Here is a 12,802-nt window from a genome sequence, read left to right on the forward strand (position 1 = left end):
TGCGATCAGTTCAGTGCTTGGTTTGACGTCACAAACACACCCAGCGTTCGCCCAGACACTCCTCCGTTTCTCCAGCCACTCCCGCGTTTTTCCCAGAAACTGTAGCGTTTTTTCCCACACGCCCCTAAAACGGCCTGTTTCCGCCCAGAAACACCCACTTCCTGTCAATCACATTACGATCAACAGAACGATGAAAAAAACGTGAGTAAAATTCCTAACTGCATAGCAAATTTACTTGGCGCAGTCGCAGTGCGAACATTGCGCATGCGCATTAAGCGGAAAATCGCTGCGATGCGAAGAAAATTACCGAGCGAACAACTTGGAATGACCACCATTGTGCACTATTTGGATTTAAATATGTAATGTGTTTTGATAGCTTTCCATGCGTTCACAAACTCTACCGTAAATACCCATACTACGCGCTAATGCACAGAACCGCGGGAGCGACCATACGCAAATTGCGGATATGTGCATGCACGGGTGAATAAGTACGCGCACGGAGGCCATCTGTGTGTAGTTTGTACTTGATGTGTGTACTGCAATATTTTCGACTTTGACAGTCCACCCTTTGGCAGTCACCAATAACTGCCACTATCTAATCAATAAACAGAAAAATATCTACACAATATCTACAGAAGTTTGGATGGTCGGGGCCCCGTATTAAGGGTCCGTAAATGGGCCAACAAACACTACCGAGCTCTTTTCGGCTTCTTGTTCCAACAAATGGGGTGCACATTTAGTTGATGATAAATGGAGGGGGAAACATATGTGAGTGTTAGTATATGTGGATATCACCTGTCAACTATGTGTGCCGCTAACTGGAGGTTGCAGAGATGAAGATAAGACACATATATAAAATACATTCACATAAACATTTTGAGTAGGGCTGACGTCTTTTCCGGATAGGTGGGCAGAGGGGGAAACAAAAGAAAAACGGGTGAAAGAAACAGGCCATGGAATTCATTTGCAATCCTTATCATAACACTGTCTCTATGGATGGGTCATAAATTAAATCTGCTGCTATAACAGCGCCCTCGCTCCTCAGACTCATCAGAGTTGTGCCGTGCTTGCGCCGCATTAGAATTCGAACACACCTAAATATCGAACCAATAATTATGACGACTCCCAGGATACAAAGGAGAAACTTCCCCACACTCATAATAACATTCTGAGCCCACTCTCCTAAACCTGAGAACCATTTGCGTGGGTTCAACCATGAGACCCAGCTGGTCAGTTCATTACTCACAGTCGCTAAGGTAAGGTTGTGCTTCTTCCTGAACTCCCACTTCAACTGCAAGATATCGTCCATCTTCTGATCAATGATCTCCGTGGGGTCGTCAGTGCTGTTCGTAATATACGTACAGCACTTCACACCATATTGAGTTGCCAGAGTAACACAATACCCACCTGTCACGGCTGTAACATAATTAAAGACCATCCTGTGCTGAATCAGTTCCTTCTTGTAAGCTTGTAACTTCCTTCCCGTATACCTGAAGGTGTCGTCATACATCTCAGTGATATTATCTATCAAGTTCGCTAGCGCATGGATATACCTATAATTTATAATTCCTCTGGCAGTATGGGTGATGTCTAATGCGAGAAGGAATTGAATCCCGGTGGATTCGTGGATCAAATCAGAGGCTGCGTGCTCTGCCCTATCTATGAGGTGTCTCTTGATGATGTGTTCATAGTGAGTATGAGTATAAGGAGCTTGAGCACTGCGGTGAACGTCTTTCATTTTATCATGGGTTATGGTCATGACCTCTGGTAGTACTTTCCCAATATAACACAATCCCTCTGAGCTCGGGCCAAGCCACTTGTACGCCTTCCTCCCACATATGAAATAGGCATCATCTGGGAGAACATAGGGGACAAAATATAACGTCACCATATTACAAATTTTCCAAGTAAAGAAACCAGTCCCTAGTTCTCCCATCTGCTCAGTACAAGTATCGGGCTGGATGATATGAGCACAATACCATGGCGATACTTTTCCAACCCACATGGTCTTGCTTCCACAAGTATACCTATACCGAAAATACCTCCCACTGTTGGCTATTTGGCGTACAAGTTCAGAGTCTATGGGTATCCTATCAGCTCTGTGTGAAAAGGTCATTGTCTGGTTATTCCACGTCACTTCCCAATTTCCTGGTTTTCGGTAATTGGAAATATTAAAGCACAGTAAGGACCTGTCTACATGATACTGGTGGAGCTTCAAGCTAGGGGGCCTAGAGATATTGAATTTCTTGTCCACCGGTCTCCCACCCCGTAATTCGAGTACCTCATCTATTGCTAAAGGGTACGGTACTAATCCTGACTTGCTCTGACCTTGAGGTACCTGTGAGCACACCCAGCATTCTGTCTGGTTTAAGACCTTACCCATTAGTGAGTGGTAATCACTCAACGGATGACGGTCCATGTCGATATTAAGGTTGGACTGACATCTCTGGATGCACCCATCCTCAACTATATTCTCACAATTCCTACAAATACAATATTCCTCAGACAATAACCCCTCACAGTGCCTCCGAGCTCCCTGACTACCAGAGCGCTTACTGATGCCAGCCTTTACTAAAGTGATGCGCTGATCCTGAGATCCTACAAATTCATACTTGCCATCAGAACCCATTCCAGATCCCTGCTCGACCTCTCTGGGACCCTCACCAAAACAAACTGTCCTTATCAAAACCAGAATTACTAACAGAACCCGAAATGCAGTCTCTTGTGATCGGTCCATTTCGTTAGGGGAAAGGAGGAAAAAAGAAGGAGAAAAGAAAGGAAAAATGCAGGGGGAGGTGAAAAAAGAAAGTGGTACGACAACCGTTCTAGGTCTTGTTACTCTCTGTGCTCAGATGCCCTTCAACAGTCCTGCCTCTCAACTCTCCCAGAACAGACACTCCAGTGATACGAGATTCTCTACATTCTGCTCTTTGTCACGAGTTCTCTCCGGGTCAGCGACCTTATTGCAGTGGGACGAGTGCACCCAAGTCTCTCTTTCGGCGACCTTCAATGCTGTCGTGCTGGTTAACAAGACTTGATATGGTCCTTCCCACCTGTCTATGAGGCAACCTGAGCATAAGAAATTTCGAATCATCACATAATCCCCAGGCTCAATGTCATGACAATTACTGTTCGGTAGATCAGGAATCACCAGCTTTAAATTTCTTTGTTGATTTCTCAGCTGCTGGCTCATCCCAACCAAATATTTCACAGTCACTTCATTATTACATTTCAAATCATCCTGGGGGTCTATCATTACATGAGGTTGTCAACCAAAAAGAATTTCAAAGGGTGATAGGTTAAGGGGAGACCTGGGAGTGGTTCTGATGCTGTACAACATTAGTGGCAAAGCTTCTGGCCACGACAATCCAGTTTCAGCCATTAATTTGCTCAGCTTGTTCTTAATACTGCTGTTCACTCTCTCCACCATTGCACTCGCCTGTGGACGGTACGGAGTATGCAGTTTGCTATTAATTCCCATCAGTTTGCACATGACCTGAAAGACTTCACCTGTAAAATGGGTACCCCTGTCACTTTCAATTATTCTAGGGATACCATATCTACACAAAAATTCCTGCACCATTTTCTTTGCAGTGAACGTAGCAGTATTTGTGGCAGCAGGGAATGCTTCTACCCAGTTGGAAAATACATCAATACAAACTAACACATATTTTAAATCCCTACAGGGTGGTAACTATGAAATCGATTTGTATTACCTGAAAAGGTCCGTCTGTCGGAGGGATATGGTATGGCTCTGTTGGTATTGACTATCCAATATTCTAACCTCAAGCAAGTAAAACATGTCATTGCTCTCTTACCTGCATGAGAAGAGAATCCTGGCGCACACCAGTAGGCTCTTACCAGCTTGCACATACCCTCTTTGCCCAGATGAGTCAGACCGTGTGCCGCCTCAGCTAAGCTTGGAAGATATGCTCTGGGGGCCACCGGCTTACCTTGTCCACCTGTCCACAGTCCTGAGGATTCCTGGCCATACCCCTTTGACCTCCAGACTGCCTTTTCCTGTAAAGAACACAAATCTTGCATTTCAATTAATTATTGTGTGTTGATCGTGTTAAATGTCATCAGTGATGTGATGTTCGTTTGTATGGGGGTGCTGGCTACTGATTTAGCAGCTTCGTCTGCCCGGCTGTTACCAAGTGAAATTGGGACTTGGTTGTAAGTATGTGCTTTGCACTTGATAACAGCCACTCTGTCTGGTTCCTGTATCGCTGTTAGAAGTCTTTTTATGTGGGACGCATGCGCTACAGGTGTGCCAGCTGCCGTCATGAAATTTCTGAGGCACCATATGGCCCCGAAATCATGCACTACTCCAAAGGCGTACCTAGAATCTGTGTATATATTAGCTGACTTACCCTTGGCCAATTCACACGCTCTGGTTAGGGCGACCAACTCAGCAACTTGTGCTGAGTGCGGTGGGCCCAGGGGTTCAGCTTCTATGATACCTCTGTCATCTACAGCTGCATATCCAGTACACAAGTCTCCCGATTCTGTCTGTCTGTGGCAACTACCGTCAGTGTAGAAGGTAAAGTCTACTCCTTCCAGTGGGTTGTCACTGATGTCAGGTCTCGCTGTGAAAGTCTGATTCAGGTATTCCATACAATCATGCGTATCAGTATCTGCACTAAATCCTGCTTCACCATTATTCTCATCCTCCATCCTTTGTGCCTGTCCAGGAACACTTGGCAAGTAAGTTGCAGGATCTAGTGAGCTGCATCTCTTAATGGTGATGTTTACCGGGGCCATCAGTGATAATTCCCACTTTGTAAACCGAGCAGATGAGACATGTCTGGTTTGGGCTGAGTTCAGTAAGGCTGATACTGCATGAGGTGTATGAATGGTCAGGTCATGTCCTAACACTACGTCCTCGCTTTTACTTACCAGCAAAGCTATCGCTGCAACACTTCGCAAGCAAGTGGGGAGAGACCGTGCTATGGTGTCCAACAGTGCACTGTAGTATGCTACCGGTCTGCTGGCATCACCATGTCTCTGAGTTAAAACGCCTGCCGCGCACCCTGCACTTTCTGTACCGTACAATTCAAAGGGCTTCTCATAATCTGGCATACCTAATGCAGGTGCCTGTGATAGGCACTGTTTGAGTCTCTCAAAGGCCAATTCGGATTCATCTGTGTGCGAGATCCGATCTGGTTTGTTTAAAGAGACCATTTCTTGCCAGTATAGAGAACCCTGGAATCCAGTTTCGACAGTACCCACACATTCCAAGGAAAGTGCGGATCTGTTGTTGCGTTTGTGGCAGAGTCATGTCGCGAATCGCCTGTATTCTATCAGCGATGAGGTGTCTAAGTCCTTTGGTCAAGCAATGTCCTAAATATTTTACCCTGGTCTGGCACAACTGCAGCTTATCCTTTGAAACCTTGTGTCCCATTTGGGAAAGCTGTTTCGTGTCTTTCAAGGAGATTCGAGTGAGTCAGAACACAACAATAAGTCATCGACATACTGTATTAGCACTGATCCACTCTCAGGTTGAAAGGATTGTAAACAGTCATGCAAGGCCTGAGAGAAATTACTCGAGTTGTCAATGAAACCTTGGGGAAGACGAGTCCAGGTGTTCTGTACTCCCCTGTATGTAAAAGCAAAAAGTTATTGGCTGTCAGGGTGAAGAGGGACAGAAAAGAAAGCAGAACAGAGGTCAATGACAGTGAAAAATTTTGCCGTAGAGGGAATTTGCATGAGGATGACTGCTGGATTGGGCACTACGGGGAATTGGCTCTCAAATATCTTGTTTATCCCCCTTAGATCCTGCACTAGCCTATAACCCCTCCCCCCACTCTTTTTCACAGGGAAGATGGGACTATTGGCGGTGCTGGACGTCCTGCCTAGGATGCCCTGCTGTAGCAGCCACTCTATGACAGGGTACACTCCTAATTCTACCTCTGGCTTCAGAGTGTCAAAGTCAGAAAAATATCTCTATGCACACTACCATATTTGCACCTCACACAGGTCCGTGCTGCGCATGCGTACGCTCTCCCGTACGTGCGCATACTCACAGTCGCGGGCACCCGCAGGCGCATGGTATGCGTATTTACGGTAGAGTTTATGTGGTTGTAGCGTGCGACTCAATCGTAACATATTTTCAGTAATAATGTATTTTGTAGATCATGGTCCCTTTGATAGATTCTGAAAGTTTGGTTAATATAGAATGTTTATGAACAGAGGAATCCCTCTTTGTTTGATACAAAGGGTCAGACAGGAGTAATACAGTGGTGTTTAGTATCCATCGGAAGAATATTTAATTAGAAATATTCCGGTGTTGGTTTGAAGCAGATCAATCGCTCGTGCGAATAGTTATGGACATAAGAAGTTTATGAACATTTACTTTATTTGCACTTTATTACCCATGCGGCGGGAAACCCAGTTTCCCTCCCACCTGAGCAGTTGGAAATAGTCACAGCCCACCTGTATGAATCAACCTATGACCTTTTGTTATAATACGAAGCCGAATTCCTATGTCCAATGAACAATGAGATTGTAGGGACCATTGAATTGTATTGTGTGTGGGGCATAAATAGGCAGGCCGACCGTATCCAGTTCTCTCTCTTCAACGGTTCTCATTGCTGATAATCGGGAGCTGGATATCGAGGCGCATGCGATCGTTCCCCTTGTGCGTAAGTTTTCTCCGTAATCATATTGTCTTACTGTGAGCCATCTCTCTCTCTCTCTATCTCTCTCTCTCTCTACTCTTTCTCTCGTATTTTCCTTTAATTGTATTGTATTGTATTTCCTGTGTAGTTTATCTGGTTAGTTGGTTTATGTTATATTGTAGTGTATGCTTTGCACTGTGATTCTTTTTGCAAGTATAATAGTCATAATACATATAATAGGTTTCGGACCCTAAGCCCAGGTATCTGTGTATTCTTTATAAGGGTTAAGTATTCTCTGAGCGTCGGTGACGCTCAAGCAGCTTTGTAGTTAATCAGGTTACACCAGGTTGCACTTACACTCTGTCTCTACACTAAGGTATACTGTGTATCTCACTGTTAAAGGTATAGATATAAAGGTTTAAACGTTGTAAGCGTCTGCACCGCTGGTGATCTCCTCGTGGTCCCGAGCGTACGCTACGCTATAGCGAATCATCACGTTAGTCGGCAGCCAATAGCGTGCCTGCCTGTGATCACTGGGCCGTAAGCGAACGTGACGCTTGAGCGTCTCGACTACGGCTGAGCGATCAATACGCAACTTGCGTACCCTTACGGTACTTCTTACGTAGATAGCGTAGTGTTCTTAGACCTCTTAAGGTGTTTTATATACGATAAATATTCAGCTTTATCAATTGGCGGCTCGCCCGTCCTTCACATATCTGCACTAGGTAGATCAGCAGACATTATCCCTCAGCAAAGGGCGGGAGGTTGTATCCCTCGTAGTGCTGACAGGATAAGCGTCTGCTTCACTTAAGTAAAGAGTGCTGAAGGAATCCGGGAACCGGAGGTAAGAACAAAACGCTAGTGTCTTTTAAAACTGTTTATTTTTATGTCTTGCGTACACACGCACGCACACATATATATATATCTGCATTTCTTTTTCATTTTCGTATATCACTCTCCTGTCTGCCAGTTTTTATAGTTGATAGAAGTGCTAAAAGAGAGTTGCCGTTATTTCATAGTTTAAGAGTAAAGGTAATATAGTTAAAAGATAGACAAACACACAGTTTCGCCTGGGAGATAAGGCGAAGTCAGTGTGTTTGTGTGGTAGATGATCAAGGATCATCTACATTGATAAAAGTATAAATTTGTGTTACGGTGGATCTTTGCTTTGCGTATACGTGTCTCTAACAAAGACTTGCGTACGCAATCCAAAGGCCGACGCACGCAGCGTACGTTACGCAACGGAGCGTCCGGTTACGCCCACGTAGCTCAAGTCACGATAAGTTGATTTTTAACGCAAAGCGATAAATAACGTAAAGCGATAAATAACGCGAGGCGAGAAATAACGCAAGTCTATTTTTGGGTGTCCGAAATTTAGTTAACAGATCCTGCTCCTAATTGGTAACACACCTGATCTGAAGAAAAATTTCTGCGCAGAAATAGAAATAGAAAACAAAAGTGTACATGTGATGAGTGAGTGTTTTTACAATTTTTAAAGGTTGAACCACAAGAAAAGTCGAGTACTCGTGAGGTACATGCGTGTAAGTGACGTGCACGGTGGCTAGGGAGGCATCTCTGGTTAAATATACAATTTTGAGCATTAGAGTATAGCAGACCAGGAGGTCATACTGTAACAAGACCAGGAGGTCATACTGTAACAAGACCAGGAGGTCATAACAGACCAGGAGGTCCAGGTACAGCCGACAAGGAAGTCCGCTATACAGTTCACAGGCACAACTCCGAAAAGGGTTGGTGCAACACCCATATAGGCCATATAAGCTCTGGCTGAAGGAATTCGCAGTCGTAAGTTTCGATTCCATTGGTCTTTCCGTACATAAGCTTAGTTGTTTGTGTACTGAACGACTGGACCGCACGTAAGTGTGTGCAGTGGTTAGTAATCTGACCTAATACCATTAGAGTAAAGGGGTCACAAACGCTATCTGTACACTCTAACGTGATTTGTGTAATTTTTTTATTTTAAGGGAAGTTCGCTGCTCACTCAGGAACTATCCAACAACCAATAGTTACTGGAAAGAGTAAGTGTTCTTCGGATAACCCTCGCAGGTTCCAGTAAATAGAGGTTCAGGTCGCAGGGGCCCTAGGTCGAGTACGCCAGCACCATATCGGTGTGATCAGGTCGTATTGGTCGGCGTGGGCGAGTGAGTGGGGTACTCGGTAAACCGCCACCGTCAGCCTATTGTTGGCATTTGGTTTTGCGTAAAGGGTTGGCTAAATAAAGCAACACTTTCGAACTATGGGGGCCACTTGTTCAGGTAGGGGGCGATCAACCTCGGTTCGGGTTGATTCAGTGGTCCGGCCAATTGGGTCGGCCAGGTATATAATGTGTGAGAAATATGGAAGTCACACAGAAACTTTATGTGATGAATGGGAGAGAATGACTGTACATGACGGGGAGAAATTCCCAAGAATAGGGAGCTTCAGCTCAGAAGTGTTACAAAATTTAAGGAGGAGGATATGTCTCATAAAATCAACAAAGAGACGAATCCAGCATTATGATTATTTACAGTTGTGGCAACAGGAAGGTGAGATACAGAGAGGTTTGGCTCAGGCGGCGGGATCTGGCTCTAACAGAAAACTGATTGCCACGGCCCCGCCGCCACCATACATATCAGGAGAGAAGTTGATTGCGGAGAAAGACGCACTAAGGTGTAACACAAAATCACTTAGTAACTGTGTAAATGTTAATGATAATGTTAACCCATTAACCCATGCAAGTATTAACCCGTGCAAGTTGTACCCTGTTTTGAACTTTCCTCAGGAGTGTGATCAAGAGGACGAATCGGCAACGATTTCAGCGCTCTCTCTAGCAGCCACCATAGCAGAGACCACAGTAGGCACAGCTCCACCCACGAGATTAGTAAAGGCCCCTAGCGGAGGGATAGGTGAGGTCGTATCAACTGGTAAGTACGGCACCATGCATTATGCTGAGACTATTTCACCACAGCCTGTAGAATCTACACAGAATGAGGTTGTTAGAATTACACCTGTTAGAGTAATAGCAGTGCCAAATGGGAAAACAGACGCATCAGGAGCCACTCCCATTAGGAACATTGCCATGTACACCCCATTTTCCCGAATGGAATTAAGGACCATAGTGTCTGAATTTCCTGACCCTAGAAAAGACTTAGTTGCCAGTCAAAAATACATCAGAGACTTAGGTAACACTGTAGAGCCCAACAATAAAGACTGGCAGATATTGCTAAGAGCATGTTTACCCTCAAATGTCGACGCAACTCAATTTTTAGCTGATTGCGGACTAGGTCATGATGTACCTCTTACAGATGTGTACAACCAAGATAATGTGAAAAGAATAAACTTGCAGCTAAAAGAGTATTTCCCAGCAGTAGCTAAATGGAATAAGATATTCTCCATTAAACAGAAGGAGTCAGAGACAGCTGCAGAGTATTTTCACAGAGCATTATTAGAAATGGCAAAATACACAGGCATAGAGGACATTAAAACAGACACAAACCATCGGGAAGTAGCAGTATCGGTACTGATGGATGGTTTAAAAGAGTCATTGAAGACTAGGGTACAGACCACGCAACCATGTTGGCGAGGTCTGTCTGTGGCTACTTTGAGAGAGGCTGCTATTGATCACGACAGAAACATCACCAGACACAGGGAACAACAAGGTGACAAATTAATGTCAGTAAGTATACAGGCTCTGACCACAAGGCAGCCTTTGTTTGTATCACCAAATCCTGTGGGTAAGTCAAGTATGGTTACTTGTTATTCTTGTCACAAACAGGGACACATGGCACGAGATTGTAGAGTAAAGAATCCACGAAACTCATACCAACCCCCTAGACAACGACACGACACACGACATTGGGAGCAAGGTCCGCAGAAACGGAGTTATGAGCCACATACAGGGGAAACAAAAAGATATCCCCCAAACAGAGACTGGCATGCCTCGGGTAGTTCCCAACTATCTCCCTCACAAGTAGTTGCTGCCAGCGGGATTCAGGGAGGTCACCATACCCAATAGGGGTGTGGCCATACCTGTAATCTGCAGCCAGTAAAATTAATTGCCAATCTTGGAAGTGAACCCGAGATCGCAATTAATGTAGCTGGTAAAACTTTAAACTTTCTTGTAGACACAGGGGCGGCCAAGTCAGTGATAAATTCGACAGTGGGCATGAGAACCACTGGTAGGACAATTCCAGCCATGGGAGTAACAGGAGTAGTCCAGCACTACCCTGTTAGCAAACCAGCCGAGATTACAATAGGGCCTTTGCATACCAAGCATTCCTTTTTGCTGGCTGCATCGGCACCAACCAATCTCCTGGGAAGAGACTTACTGTGTAAAATGGGGTGCGTCATTTATTGTACTCCTGAAGGTGTATTCTTGGACATCCCTGAGAAACACGCTCAGGAAGTGCGAGACATGTTAGACTCCCCATCAAAATTAATGTCACATACCATTATGACAAATAGGAATCCATCCCAAATAGAAGAGATGACATCTCAGATACCAGAGTCACTTTGGACAAAAGACGGACAAGACACTGGATTAATGGCAAACGTAGCTCCAGTAGTTGTACAAGTAAAAGATGGTAGGATAGCTCCAAAAATCCCACAGTACCCTCTGAAGCCAGAGGTGGAGTTAGGAGTTTACCCAGTAATAGAGCGCTTGCTACAACAGGGCATTCTGGTAAGAACGTCCAGCACTGCCAATAGTCCCATCTTCCCTGTTAAAAAGAGTGGGGGGAGGGGTTACAGACTAGTGCAGGATCTAAGGGGGATTAACAAAATAGTTGAGAGTCAGTTCCCCGTAGTGCCAAATCCAGCTGTCATCCTAATGCAAATCCCTCCCACTGCCAAATTTTTCACTGTTATTGACCTCTGCTCCGCTTTCTTTTCGGTACCTCTGCACCCTGACAGCCAATATTTGTTTGCATTCACATACAGAGGAGTCCAATACACGTGGACTCGATTACCCCAAGGTTTCATAGATAGTCCAAGTATATTTTCTCAGGCTTTGCATGATTGTTTACAGTCTTTCCAACCAGACAGTGGATCAGTATTGATACAGTATGTGGACGATTTATTACTGTGTTCAGATTCACTGGAAGCATCTCTGAAGGATACGAAACAGCTCCTGTTTCATCTTTCAGACACCGGACACAAGGTGTCCAAAGACAAGTTACAATTATGCCAAACTAAGGTAAAATATTTGGGACACTGTCTAACACAAGGACTGAGACACCTGACCGCTGATAGAATCCAAGCAATTAGAGACATGACTCTGCCACAAACCCAGCAACAGATTAGAACGTTTTTAGGAATGTGTGGGTATTGCCGTAATTGGATCCCAGGGTTTTCCATTTTGGCGTTACCTTTGCAGGAAATGGTCTCCTCAAACAAACCTGATAGGATTTCGCATACAGACGAGTCCGAAACAGCATTTGAGAGACTCAAACAGTGCCTAACGCAGGCACCAGCACTAGGTATGCCAGACTATGGGAAACCCTTTGAACTATACGGAACAGAAAGTGCTGGTTGCGCGGCAGGTGTACTAACCCAAAAACACGGTGATGCCAGCAGGCCAGTTGCATACTACAGCGCTCAGCTAGACACGGTAGCGCGATCCCTCCCCACATGCTTGCGAAGCGTTGCTGCGATAGCATTGCTAGTGACAAAAAGCGAAGATGTCGTGCTAGGCCACAACCTCACAATCCATACGCCACATGCAGTATCAGCCTTATTGAATTCTGCCCAAACCAGACACGTCTCATCAGCGAGATTTACAAGATGGGAATTGGCACTAATGGCCCCCGTAAACATCACCATAAGGAGATGCAGTGCATTAAATCCTGCAACGTATCTCCCAGGTGTGCCTGGTCAGGCACAAAGGGTGGAAGGTGAGAGTGATGGGGAAGGAGGATTTAATATAAAGGAAGATACACATGATTGTATGGAATATTTGACCCAAAATTTTACCGCAAGGCCTGACATCAGTGACAACCCACTGGAAGATGCAGAACTCACGTTCTACACGGACGATAGTTGTCATAGACAGTCAGACTCGGGAGACTTGTGTACTGGATACGCAGTCGTAGATGACCAAGACACCATAGAAGCGGAACCGCTAGGCCCACCTCACTCAGCCCAGGTTGCTGAACTGGTCGCCCTAACCAGAGCATGTGAATTGGCTA

The sequence above is a fragment of the Pseudophryne corroboree genome, chromosome 1, assembly GCF_028390025.1.
Source record: "Pseudophryne corroboree isolate aPseCor3 chromosome 1, aPseCor3.hap2, whole genome shotgun sequence".
Lineage (NCBI taxonomy): Eukaryota > Metazoa > Chordata > Amphibia > Anura > Myobatrachidae > Pseudophryne > Pseudophryne corroboree.